The 14,304-nt window shown below is 47.9% G+C and overlaps 1 pseudogene; it reads right to left on the reverse strand.

The window, feature by feature from the left end:
* Positions 1 to 1,666: 1,666 nt before the first annotated feature.
* The window catches only part of LOC144126151 (ribosomal protein S6 kinase alpha-3-like), a 31,396-nt pseudogene continuing 18,758 nt past the window's right edge, over positions 1,667 to 14,304 (reverse strand).

The following is a 14,304-nucleotide window of genomic DNA, read 5'->3' on the forward strand; positions in this document are numbered from 1 at the left end:
GGATGAGGACTCATATTATAATGCAATTCGATGCGCCAAACAAGCATTTTTCCAAACGGATCTACCTAAAATCCTAACAAATAATCCCAGGAGGTTTTGGCAAATAATAAATCCGCAAGCAACTCGCACCATTGCCGTAACGAATGCCGCGAGGATGCCAGTGATACTGAATGTGCAGACATATTTAACCGCGCGCTTGTAACTGTTTTCACAAACGAAACTGCCTCACCATTGCCCACTCCGCCTAATGTAACACTGCCAGCAATGTCGTCCATCGAAATCACAGCACAGAGTACCGAAAACCTTATCGACAGAATTAAACTTTCGTCAGCCGCTGGTGTGGACAAAATCAACTCAAAAATTCTTAAAAACACAAAACACATTTCTGTCATTTATCTCTCATTATTCTTTGTGCAATCGCTGTCGACAGGAAATTTACCGGCAACTGGAAAGCGGGGAGGGTCATCCCGGCCCACAAATCAGGTAAAAAGGATTCTCCGCTAAATTATCGTCCCATCTCCTTAACCAGCGTGTCTTGCAAAAACATGGAACATGCCATCTATTCCAAATCATAAACTTTCTAGATTCAAAACAACTTTCTTAATCCGGCTCAACACGGGTTTCGCAGGGGGCTCTTCTGCGAAACCCAAATGGGGTTTAGGGACGGCGAAGGGAAAGCAGATTTTAAGCGGGTAGAAGTAACCAAGCGAAGGTTATCTGATTGGTGGCTAAAATCAAGACAAGCGTAAAATTTCACAAGTCATGGCTAAGTGGCTGGAGCCACCGCCCGATTTAAAGGGTTCAGCCTTATCCATGCATCCACCCATCCACTGGCAACCTTCACTCACGACGTGCATGCTAACCTTGACCGTAACCTGCTGACCGATGCGTTGATTTTAGATTTCGTGAAGGCATTTGACAAAGTACCTCACTAGCGCCTAATACTAAAACTCGCCCTTTTAAATTTACACCCTAATATCCTGGAATGGATTAAAGAATTTCTAGCTAACCGCTCTCAGTTCGCTTCTATTAACAACCATCGCTCGAGCGCTCTCCCTGTTAAATATGGCGTCCCTCAGGGATACTCTTGTTCCTACACGGCCTACTCTTGTTCCTATTATATATTAAGAATCTAGCTTCACATGTGTCATGTAAACTTCGTATCTTCACCGATGACTGCGTAATCTTTCGCACTGTCACTAACATTTCTGATCAAATGGCCCTTCAAAACGACCTTAACAACATCCATAAATGGTGTGACCTTTGTCTAATGATGCGAAATGCTAACAAATTCAAACTTGTTTCATTTCATCGTCAACACAACCCCCTTATTTTTTCCTATGCAGTTGCTAACTTGTTGATAGAAAGCGTCCGATCGTTTAGGTATCTTGGTATCACCCTCTGCAGCGGTCTTTCTACATGGTACATGATACATTTTTACTATCCCCTTCTTAGCTTACCAAACCCATTCACACTACTTCCTACATAAGGCAGGACTGGCACACCAAAGTAAAAATCACGCTTTAAGCGTTATTTCCAACTCTCTCCTCATGCATTTTCACCTTGCCCTGCCATTCAAAATACATTCACAATAATTTGGCCAGCCAGCAAAAATCCTTTGCCTGGTAGATTGTAGCCGGATCCAGCAGAAGCAGAAACAGAGATGCTAAAGTTCCTTGATGGCGTACTCTTTTCCAGTAGCCCGGTGCACAGCTCGTTTGCAAGTTGAAAAGGAACCTAAGCCAAGGTCCTCCTTGAGCTCATACTCCTTTGTGATTGCTTCCTTGAAGGCAAGACCATACTGAAAACCAGCACCACGGATACAAAATGACGTCACATTACCTGCACAAGACAACTTCCAGTGAACACCCAAGATGGGCAGCATTAAAATACCAATGCCACCAGCTATAGCAAAGCTGGATGTGAACACAGCTGCAGGATGATGACACCCGTGAGAGAGATCTACACAGATAGGCCAATTTCACTTTGCCTCTGCACAAATTACTGCGACATCGAAACCAGAAGAAACGAGAAACTAAAATGGACAAACTGCCCTAGAACGAACAGATAAAAATAAAATGGTCATGTAGAATTTAACAGCCACCTTGTGTCACAGATCTCTCCGGAGAACACTCGGACCGAAATAGACTAGGCGACGGCTGTACCAACACAAACGCAACTTTAATACACCCTACGTGATACAGACACTAGAAACGTAATTCACAAGGGTAGAAACTTGGGCAAGTCGGTAACGGTGATCCATGGAAAGTGAGAGTAGCGCAAAACGGGACAAAGGGACAGAGAAAGACAGACACAACATAGCGCCTGTGTTGTGTCTGTCTTTCTCTGTCCCTTTGTCCCGTTTTGCGCTACTCTCACTTTCCACAGACACTAGAACACAAAACTAACACAATACACAAAGGTTATAAATACAGACGACCCGGGCACACTGCTACCAGCGTCTACTACTAGCGTTCTACTATTCGTGGTCGGCGTTCGTGCTCACGGTTGATTCGGTGCGGCTGCGGCGTTGTATGGCTCCCGTAGCCGGTGTCGAGGTGGCGTTCGGCGTGCTTGGGCTGGCGTTGCTGGCGGCGTTCGACGTGCTTGGGCTGGCGTCGCTTGCGGCATCGCTGGCTGTGTCGTTCAAGCTCCCGGTCCAAGCGCCCGTAGAGGTGATGCCGGTGTTGTTGGCGTTGGGGGCACCACTCGGATGGGTGGCAACAGCGCTGGAGACACCCCTGGCCGTAGCAGGTGGTAGCATCCTCCGTTGACTCCCCGGAACGGGCTCAGGCACGGCTGGGCGTCCACGATGCGGAGTCGTAGAACGCGAGCTCACCGGAGCAGTAGCCGGCGTCGCTCTCTTCCAGCCAATGTGTCCCTGACCTGCCGGAGCCTCCGCTTCTCTGGTGTCCCCCCCCCCCCCGGGCCTCGCTCTCACTCGCCCTTTTATAACCTCTGTGTTAGTCCACGTAAGCCTTGTCATCGTCTTCTCTTCTCTGCCAATCATCTCTCTCCACCTCAACGAATGCTGCTTCTTCCTCTACTTTGTGGGGTTGAATGGGGGAGATAAGTACGTTCTCCCCACTCAATCGCGGCTGACACGGTTCAAAGCCGCCCGGACCCCACCCCGTGATCGCGTACGCTACCGAGCGCTCTCCGACCACGGCGGGCCTTGCTCTGAGGGAACAAAGGAACGACACATTGGCTGACACAAACAGGCATTTATTGCTACAGAAACAATAACGCCAGCTAGCAACAAGGTACGCTAATGAATCAAGGTCGTCCGACTCACCAGCAAGGTTCCGAGCGAATGTTCGCCCGCGCTAGGGCAAGGGATATATACTCCGAAGGCCGGACGGGACGAGTACGGGAGCCTGTCTCCCCGTCGCTTCCTCGCCCCGCCGGCGAAGAGCGGAGCCCCGAGCGACGCGTCCGCTCAGGCCGACGATCCCAGCCGAAGCCCCCCCTGCCCCCTCTCCCGCGCGCGGGCTTTGGCAGTCTCCGCGCAGCGATGCTGGCGCCCTCTCTTGCCAGTTAATGTAACTCACAAGAGAATGCGCTCAGCCTCGAGGTGAGACCGCCGCTGCACGGTGCCTCGCAGGAAAGCAAACGCAGGGGGCTGCAGGACAGGTCCCCACATCCCCCTACCTTAAATAGACCCACGCGCCTGAAGGTACATGCTATGGAGGAGTCTCCTGGTCTTCATGTCCTTGAGGCACGTCTTGCAGCGGAGGTCACGCCGACAGCGTCCACGCAGGCTTCCGCGGTATTCCGAAGGCGGCGTGAAGGTCTCCGCTGGTGCGACTCGTATGGCCCGCGGACTACCGTGTCCGCAGGCCCGCGAATCGAAGGGCGGTGGGAAAACTGCAGGCCAGGATCCTGCAGTAGTCGCCAGGGCAGCAGCAGCCGGAGGTGACTGCTGACTGGTCTCGCCACAGCTGCCCCAAATGGATGCGGCGAACAGGATACAGGCCGCTCCTTCGCAGCAGGTGGCAGCGAGACGATGTGCACCGGTCAGCAAGCCTGGGCGGCTCCACCGGATCTGCAAAATTGCCGAAACGCTCTCGGCGTGCCTTTAAACGTAGGTGACTGGAGGGGAAACGGCATCCGCAAGGGCCTCGTGGCACAATGCCTAACTCGCTAGCAAAACGTGTCGGCGGCTGTGCAAACACAAAGTTCGAGTGAACAAAGCCCTTTCTTGAGTTGAACGAGACTGCTCAGTTCGTGCGAGGTTACAAAAAACGGGCGGGCAGCAAAGTGCGCCCCCTCTCAACGACACGGTCCGGTGGTCGTGTCTCTTTTAACGTTGTGCAGGCAGCTCCGAAAAGCGACAGGCCTAACTACCACTCCGACAACGACCGTGACCACAACAAAGACTCGAAACGGGTTATGTGCGCGCAGCCGCGAGGAGACGTCAGCTTTGTGGGGTGGTCCTACCCCACTCACTGCACAAAGCAGCTTCTGAGCTGTCGGCGCCCACTGTATCGGATGGTGTCGGAGCGCCCGGTGCCGAGCTGCATTACCAGCGAGCTCGTAGCGGCACCCGTGGCCCCAGACCACCCGGCTCCCGGAGCCGCGACTCCCAGAGTCGGAAAAGAGACAGTAGAGAAAATATATACAGAAACTCGAACCACCCACGCGGCTTCCGTACTCACTCGCTTCGGGCTTGGCGACTCCGCGGGCGCTAGGCCTCGCGCTCCCTCGATGCGGACCAAGTGATTCTCACGAAGAAACTCCAGAGAAAAATGTGCTGAGCATGTCGAAAAGTTCAAACATGCTGCAGCGCAATACTCGCACTCAAGAAAGCATGCCGCAGGTCCTAGCGATCAAATTCACTCTAGGCCTAGCACTTGTCAAGTCCGGACAAAGAGCGTTCCTCGAACCGAACCGACAGTCGTCCAATGTTCCAAGAGCAGGCCCCACGTTGGGCGCCAGATGTGGGGTTGAATGGGGGAGATAAGTACGTTCTCCCCACTCAATCGCGGCTGACACGTTTCAAAGCCGCCCGGACCCCACCCCGTGATCGCGTACGCTACCGAGCGCTCGCTTCCTCGCCCCGCCGGCGAAGAGCGGAGCCCCGAGCGACGCGTTCGCTCAGGCCGACGATCCCAGCCGATGCCCCTCTCCCGCGCGCGGGCTTTGGCAGTCTCCGCGCAGCGATGCTGGCGCCCTCTCTTGCCAGTTAATGTAACTCACAAGGAATTGCGCTCAGCCTCGAGGTGAGACCGAGCGACCGGTAGCGTACGCGATCACGGGGTGGCGTCCGGGTGGCTTTGAACCGTGTGAGCCGCGATTGAGTGGGGAGAACGTACTTATCTCCCCAAGTCGTCTTGCGTCGTCTTCTTCACACCTTTTTTCCTTTAATGTTTAATTTAGGCTCCTTCGCATTTGTGACACCTTGCCATAAATGACACACAAAACCAAGTTGATGGAGTTCATTTATGCATTTATTATGACCCGCTGAAGAACACAAAAACTGCACCCTTTTATTACCTCTAGCACCAGAACGACAGAGCTGCAACATGACTCACAGAGCAAGCAAACATGACTCACAAGCAAGCGTGCCATTAACCGCGTCTGTACAATTACGTAACCATTACCAGAATTCCCTAAGTACCGAGAATCATCTGCCGTTTGGGAAAACTGGCCTTCCACAAAAGCCACTGGCATCATTAAAGGGACCGACCGCATACCAAAACACATCTGGAGTTTATGGTGGAAATTAAAAGATTGTGCCTCATTGAGCACTGCAATGTCAAATTGAGCACACCAGTGGGTTGTGCGTCCGTCTCGGCTGCGGGAGGTGGTTGGTTCGAAACCCACCGTCGGACACCCACCAGTAAAAATAGGTACAAGTGGCCCCCTGCCTGGCGCCTAGCTTTCTTTAGGGGTGTCCGCTTGGGAGAAGCTCCGTAAACCCCGCTGCGCCCCTCGTGGGGCAAGCCCCAGTTTCGAACGCCCTCGCAGCCTGCTAAAGGCGGTGCCCCTTCGGCCAACTTGGTTCGAACGGCGAGCCCTCCAAACCTTGATCTGTTGAGACAACAGCCGTCACACAGAAAAAGGGCTACAAATGGGCTTCTACCGCACGAGGCGGATTTAACGTTGTTGACGGCGGAACTTATCGCTGATCCATCAAAGCAACTGTGGTCAAGACCCTTTTCCCAAGCATCTCACTCAGAAGAGCCAAGCACCAGGCCGGGGGAAATCGTGTACCCATTAAAAACCGGTGGGTACCCGGTTGATCGAATGGGTTGATCGAACCCAGCACCTCCCGAATGCGAGGCGGATGCTCTGCCACAAGGCCACCGCTTGGGCGACTCCAATGTAAAAAAAAAATGCTTTACAATTTTAATTTGGTGTTGAAAATCGCATAAAATGCCATCTTGCAGTGAAACCGTGCCATTATCGGTGCATCCCACAACGTGACCACATCTTGGTAAAATACCACTATAATTTTTGTTTTAAATGCGGTCAGCAGCATTTGTCATGTTTAATTATAGTTGACGCTCTCTCCAGAGTGCCCTCCTAGGAAAAGCAATGCACCCTTCGCATCACCGAAGATGTGCTTTTAGCGTTTATCAATTGATGGTGCCACTGTGTTTTTATTTCTTGGATGAAGTAGTAAACGCGGTCAACTTAAAATTTCCTCGATGAGGGGTATGTCACTGTGCAGTTACAGCTTCTGGTGTGGAAAGTGAAATGGATGCTACTCTATATTAAAAAAAAATCTGATTACTGTCTGTGAGGGCGAGATTTACATTATTCTTTAGTACATCACTTCTGCCAACATGCAATCACCATCGCTTTCGCTGATTGTGGTTCCCAGCGTATGCACTGATAAAAAAATTCTCTGTAAAAATCATCTACAGCCATTCTAAAAAAAAGGTTCCAGAATTGAGCTCCTTGGACAGCAAAATTGCTGTTGCATTGAAAAAAATTGGGAGCTCAGAATTCAGTTTTTGCCCTTTAATAGTTACCAATAAACAAGACCATCTAGTTCTCCGGCCAACCTAGAGAAATGAACTAACCCCGTCAAAGCTGAAACAATAATGAAAGCCCTATGGTCCATTCTTCCCGAAATGCAATCAATCCACTGAGAAAACCCAGTAAAATGCTGTGCTTTGCTCATGCGCACACTGCATTTGCTACATCCTCAGAGGGTAGAACAGCTGGAAGCTGTCATCAGGCCTCTCATCTTATGACAGGTTCACTGCCCACAGAGCTGCACTGTCTGCACTGCAATTCTTCTCCAATACTGCAAACATTCACACAGAACTTATTCAACAAAATAAATTTCAGTAAGATGCAAGTTACTACGAAGAAGTAGCAAGCCAAATACTAAATCGCCCCTGCAATGTTTTGCTTGCAGAAATGCTTTCTGCCTTATTAATCTAACCTTGACTTCACAGTTGAATGACTACTAACACATACAGAAAAGAAAAAGCATCCTGTGTCCAATTGAATTATAAACTGCAGAGCACATTGCGAAACCAGATGGCTCCCACAAGACCCACTGTCAGTGGAGTGCAGATGCAGCAGAGAGCTCACCCATTTGGAGGACTGATTGTCCTTGCTTTTGACGTAGTCTTCGTCAGTCCGACTAGGTGCAACAAAACTGAACCCACAGAACCACTCGTGGCCATTGGCACTTGGTGGCACCCCAGGGGAGTCTTGCATGAAGCCAATTGCTGTACAAAAAAAAGAACAGACATCTATGTTAGCAAAAGGGCAAAAGAACTGCAGCAAGAGGTTTAGATAGAAGTAAAAGACTACAGGCAAAAAAGAGCGTTACCTGTAAGCTCTTTTGTGCAACGAGAGGTTTGTTGCGATAGGAGAAAAGAGAAGAGACAAGTAAGAATGATGAGGTTTGAACCCTTCCATTGCAAAGTGGCGTTATGTAGACTGACCCCCAAATTCCTAAACAGAGCTCCACTTTAAATTTCACTCGAGTTGCTCCTCGAAGCCCGCTTCGTGCTTCTTAAACCCTCCTCCACTCCTAGCGGCTCTCGACCGGAGGAAATCCTCCACGCTTTCCTCCAAAATCTTGAGGTGGCGCTGCTGCTACCTTGAACGCCTCCTCAACCGAAGCGTCCCCCCTCAACCGTGTTAAGATGGCTGCCGGCTCACTCGCCGAGTTCGCCAAACATGTATTACGTGTGGACGAACTGTTCCACGACGGCACCGACGATAGCGAACCTCCAGTTGTGCCACGACGGGCGTTGCGGGACAGAATAAACCCGCTGGAGCATTTCAGCGATGGGGAGTTCCTATCGCGGTGCTGTTTTTCGAAGTACACCGTCCGAGAGCTCCTGAAGTGCCTACCTATGGAAGAAAGCGTCAGTAATCGCGGTCACCCGCTACCACCGATGCTTCAGCTGGCCATTGCGCTTCACTTTTATGGAAGTGGAACGTTCCAAGTCGTCACCAGTGACATGGTAAATGTTTCGCAACCGACGGTGTGCCGTGCAGTGGAACAAGTACCCACGCTGATCGCGGCACATCTGTTTCATAGAACTGTGAAGTTCCCTGCTACTGCGGCCGAGTTTCAAGCAGACACGACAGACTTCTACCGCCTTGGCCGTTTCCCTAGGGTGACTGGGTGCATAGACTGCACCCACATCAGAATCAAGTCTCCAGGCGGGCTGCTCGGTGAGGTATACCGCAACTGGAAAGGCTACTTTTTGATCAATGTGCAGGTGAGCCCATTTTTCTTTTTGTAAAATTTTATCGCGATCTAGGTGGCATTATATTGTACTAACGTGCGTTGATATTTAGAACAAACTTGAGGGCGACTTTCCTTCACATCGCTCATCATAGTTGTCGTCTTATTCAAATAATGTTCATGTAAATATTTAGCAAAAAAATAATCTATCTCTTGCACTGCTGAACCTGCACTGCATCACTTTTTAAGATTGGGGGTCCGGTTTAATTATTGCGTGTACGTATATGCAAACTCCTTTTATGTTCAACGCGACCGCTATCAATTCATCAGTGATGCAGGTATTTTTTGTACAATATGTTTGTTATGTCTCAATATTTTGGCTTGCGTTGTATAAACACCAGCACAACTATATCCACTAATAAATTTATTCTCTATTTCTTAGCTAACACTGTATATATAGGAGCAATAATTTGTTTTTCGCATTGCTTGTTTTAAATTTCATTCTTCCTGCATCCTTCTGAAATGCCTGTATGACCGCGAGGGTAAAAATAAATAAACGCCATGAATGTTACCTAGCGTTCCTGTTACATGATGCACCAAATTTCACTCGCATTGCAAGCAAACAACTTGCACCATTTAAATGAAAGTGCTAGATTTTCTGGCTCTTGTTGCCTGTAAAACATAGTACCTAAGCTATATGAATATATATTAATTGCTGAAGAGCAGAGTGATCTGACATGTAGGCACAAATATTTATTTTCTTTTCCTGAGAATATCTTCATAACAGAGACATAATATTTTATGCTCAGGCAATCACGGGGCCGAGACTTGAATTTTATGACTTGGTCGTCGGCTGGCCTGGATCCGTTCATGAGAGCAGGATTTTCGACAACAGCCATGTACGGGTCTTCTACGAGACAAAGCGAGTTCTCGGGTTGCTGCTGGGAAACGCAGGTTACACTGCATGTCATTTTTAAGGACACCTCTGGCAGATGCCAACGCGCCAAATAGCCCTGAGGGCAGGTAAGTACAAGAGGGAACGTAGCACCATAGTTTCTTTGATTGAAGGCAGCACAAATGTACGAATGTCATCTCCTTTTGTTGCTGTACTGCTCCGTAAACGCTTTACATCAGAGTGGAATCATCATTTTTATTGGTTACTGAAACACATAATTTTTCCATGCTTTTCCCATTTTTTCACTTAAATTCAACAATAATTCAAAATTCAGATTTAGTATATATTTGCCACCAGTTGACGGACAACGCCCCTGAAGCTGTCTTGCTACTTTCCGGGGCGTGCAAATGTAATTACAGATTCATTATTAGCTGCAGAGGGGCCACTGAGAAAGTAATGCGCAGACTGCTGTGCTCTTCAATTTAGCACATCTATACAAATTTTTACTTCTAACTGCTCGTCTTACACACAGGTATCAGGCGGCCCACATAAAAACGAGAAATACTGTGGAGAGGGCTTTTGGAGTTTAGAAGCGCCGCTTCCCATGCCTAGATATTGGCCTCCAAAACTGCCCTGAGCGCTCAGCAGTTATAATAACTGCTTGCGGCGCCCTTCACAATCTCGCCGTTCTACGGAAAGACCCGGAGCCAACTGCTGTGGCCCTCCCCGTTATCCAGCAGCCATGGCCCAGCGTACTGCCACAGCAGCTTAATGTGCCACCGAAGCTTTCTGACGACACAGTGAATGGCTCTCGTGTTCGGGTGGGGCTTATAGCCAGATCGTTCCGTTAAATGTCCCAATTACCTTCTCGGAAAATGTACACGATACTTTTCTAGTGTTTGAGAACCGCTATTTTTATGGCATTTGCAGTGTTTTTGTCTATTTCTTTGAACTGGGTTCTCTTAAAGCATGTGATGTCATCATCTCAACTTCGTCCACGGGAGGACGAAGGCCTCTCCTGTATCTTTCCAATTAACCCTGTCCTGTGCCATCTGCGGCCACCTTGTCCTTGCAGAGTTCCTAATCTCGTCATGCCACCGTACTTTCTGCCGACTTCTACCATGCTTACCTTCTTTTGGGATTCATTCTGTTACCAATGGCCCTTTATTTATCTTGAATTCACATTACATTTCCAGCCCATGCCCATTTCTTCTTGATTCCAGCTTGGATATTACCAACTCGCATTTATTCTCTCATTCATTCTGCACTTTAACCGCTACTTCTATAATTTTCCTTTCCGTAGTTCGCTGCACTATATCGGCCCCATAGGTTATAGGCTTTGCCCCACAAGATATGGCTGTTGAGGAATACTAGTAAACTGCCATTCATGGCTGGAGAGTGCCTGGAAAATGTGCTCCACCATCATTCTTAATCTCCTAGTTAGTTTACACATGTGGTGCAGATCTGTGGTCACTATGCTCTAAATAGGTGCATTTACCTTACAACTTTCAATGCTTTACTGCCTCTTGTCGGCTGTTCCGTTCCGAGTGTTAACATTACTGAAGACCTCAATATTTGTTTTTACACTCACCGTTCTGCTTCCTTTGCTTGTCTTCGATCATGTTGGGAAGTTTTTCTCAAATACTTAGCAGTGAAATATCTTAAAAATCTGAGATTATTAAGGCATTCGCATTCAATTCATCCACAGTTGTTTCCTCTCCAGTTCTCTGAAAATATCCTAGAAGCACGTGGCGAATAGTACTGGAGAGAGCGTGTCTCCCTGCGTGACACCCTTCACAATTGGTATTCTATCACTTTCCTCGTGAACTATTATGGCACCCTCCAATTTCTGCCAACGACGAATTTTCTTTTGACCGCTTTTAGGCTACCTTCCTATTTTACTGCTTGATCCTTTCCATATTATATTTCCTTGTGCTGTTTATACATGTGCAGTGTGTTAAATAAAGAGCATTGTTTTTAAGAAACTGAAGGAACAAGCAAATACTGTAGGAATGCATCCAAATGACGACAGTGTTGGTAATTGTAAACAGAAGTGTTCCGAGACAAATATGTACAAGTTAATTTTATTTAGCCGTTTAGCGCTTCATTGCTTCCAACTTCCGTTTCCTGATTTCAATATCAAGAGAAAGCAGCTTGCGCTGCATTTTGTTTTTGAGCCGCTGCTCGGCCAGCTGGCTCCTGCAGAGTTGCACGTCCAGTTGGAGCAACTCTTCCTTGCGCAAGTCCTCAGCTTCAATAGCTTTAATTCTGGCTGCTATTTCCGGAGCCATTGTCCGCTCCACTGCAGCAACACGGGGGCCACCTGCCCTCGTGCGAGCAGTTTCTGCTGGTGCGATGTCCTCAGACACGCTCTGACTTGGCACGACCACTGTTGGTCTGCCTGCGCTGAGGCACTCTTCCTGAACAGGGAGTGCATCGTCAGTTATTGGTCGGCTGTTCAGCTATGGTGACAGTGCTGCCTGCCTTGATATGGGTGCAGGAACCTCGCCTGCAAAAACATGCACACACATACAATACCTTCATGAAAACTCTGCAATGCTGTGACAAAATTGCTGGGCTCTTATGCCTACATACATACTACTGTGATATGACATGCAAAGAACAAATACGACCATAAACGGAGGCTATTCAGACCATAACAGGGAACCAAAAACAAATGCTTTACATGGTCATGACTAGTGCAGACATCTAAAAACAAACTTCTCAACATATATGTGACATGGTGAAAAATGGACCCAGTACGAGCCCGTCCAAAAGTACCGATTAATATGTAGCCCGCCTGCTAGAGCACATGCACATACAACGAGCAGAAAATAACTAATGTCTGCTGCAGTGCCGCTCGATAGCCCAGCACCAGTTGCGGATTGAATCTGGGATGCTGCGGCCACATATCGACAGGTGCGAGGAGTTGTGTAAACGCCCGTGTACTGCGGCATGTAAGCGGGCGTTAAAGAATCCCTTGCAGTTGAATTTAATCCATAGTCCTCCCCAACAACGTCTTTCTCAGCCCAGGCGCAGGTTTTGGACTTCATGCACGAGGAAAACTAACCGTGACAGTTGTAACTAGTATTTAAAGAGGGCAGCCTTACTTACTGGAAAAGTCGCCTTGACTTGGTTCGTTGCCGTTCACCATCGCCTCCAATAGTGCAGCAGGTGGCAGGGACAGCACTGCCTCGCTGATATGGGCCTTGTCATTTGGCAGTCTTGTCGCCATATGGTCAGCGACAGCTCCAACCAGTTCTGTTGCCGGACTCATTGGCCGGCATTCAAGAGTGCCGCCACCTGCACCAAAATTCTTAATTGTGCATCTCCTACAGCACCATCCGTGCAGTGAAACACACTGAGGTGAAGTGCATTCGGTGCGCAGCACGCAATGCTTAAAAAGAAAAACAAACAAAATCGCTAACCAGTGCAGCACACACCAGTAATGTTTTGGTCAAAAGTAGTACGGAGATTTTTCACAAGAAAAAAGATTGCACTTATGCTTAAGGACGGAAATGCGAAAGCCTTCCCTTTTTCTTTCTCCGTCCGGTCATTTTTAGTTATGTTTTTGTTGTTTGAAATTTTGTTTTTATTTCATTTAAATTGTTTTGTTATTGCTTGTTTTTCATTTTTTAAATTTCAGTTTTTTATACTAAGTAAGCCTTGTCGTGCATTTACATCATTTTTCACCAAATCGGTCACACAAAACCAGCTTCAAACACAGAATTTTTTTTATTTCGTTATTTCAATTTTATTAACTAATTACAATTCATCAACCAAACTTTTCCCACTTGAAGATCTACTTGCGAACTACCTAACTTTTGCATATTTATCTCCACAGAACGACATAACGTGCGGAAAGAATTTGCGGACACGTTTTGCTGACGCGAAGTAACCAGATAATTTTTTCGCATTAATAAGAAATACTGCCACATTGTTAGGATTAAAATGATGTCAAAAGATGCAACGTGCGAACATGCAGGAAATTGTATAGGACAGTTTTTTAATGTTAAACTGTTTCGCTCACATGTCCGAAAGAATTCCCTCATTTCTTGAGACTTCTTTTTCCACAGGGACTTCATATTGTCCCACAGTTTTCGTAACTGTGCTACACACACAGTGCGTGTACTGGCCAAGCTATTGTATTCTTCGCAAAGCTGAGACCAGGCTTCGTCTTTTGCCTTTTTCGAGGTATTGTCCGGTCGTTTGTTTTCTATCACGTCACGATACTTCACCATAATGTTTCTAAACACGTGGAGTTCATCCCGGTGAAGATGAACCGCGGACCTGCGGGTCGTTTCTTGGCGTGCTGGGAAGCGTCCGAAGCGGATGCCGATGGTGTCGTGCTGAAGTCCGAAATGTCGAGATCGGACATTGTGCAACCAAAAAGAAGGGCAGACACAAAAACACGTACACACACGAACAGTCAAACATGCACAAGCACAGACACTGCAACAAAGCTGCACGAAGCGAGTCAGGAGCACAGCAAACGGACGAGAACACGCGGCGAGCAGGCGGAGAAAGGAAAGACGGACTGTAACAAAAATGCCGCGCCGGCCAGCTGCGACTGCTGCGGTTGCCAGACAGGTAACGAAAACTGGTTATTTCTTCTAAAAGTACACGTTTTTTATGGAGGAAACCAAAAATAAGCATTTTATTTGTTTTTACCTTGCAGTTTACCGCTAAAATATACAAATGACTTGTATATTATCAAATATTTATTTACATGAATTTACAATAC

This window comes from Amblyomma americanum, chromosome 1 (genome assembly GCF_052857255.1).
Source record: "Amblyomma americanum isolate KBUSLIRL-KWMA chromosome 1, ASM5285725v1, whole genome shotgun sequence".
Classification (NCBI taxonomy): domain Eukaryota; kingdom Metazoa; phylum Arthropoda; class Arachnida; order Ixodida; family Ixodidae; genus Amblyomma; species Amblyomma americanum.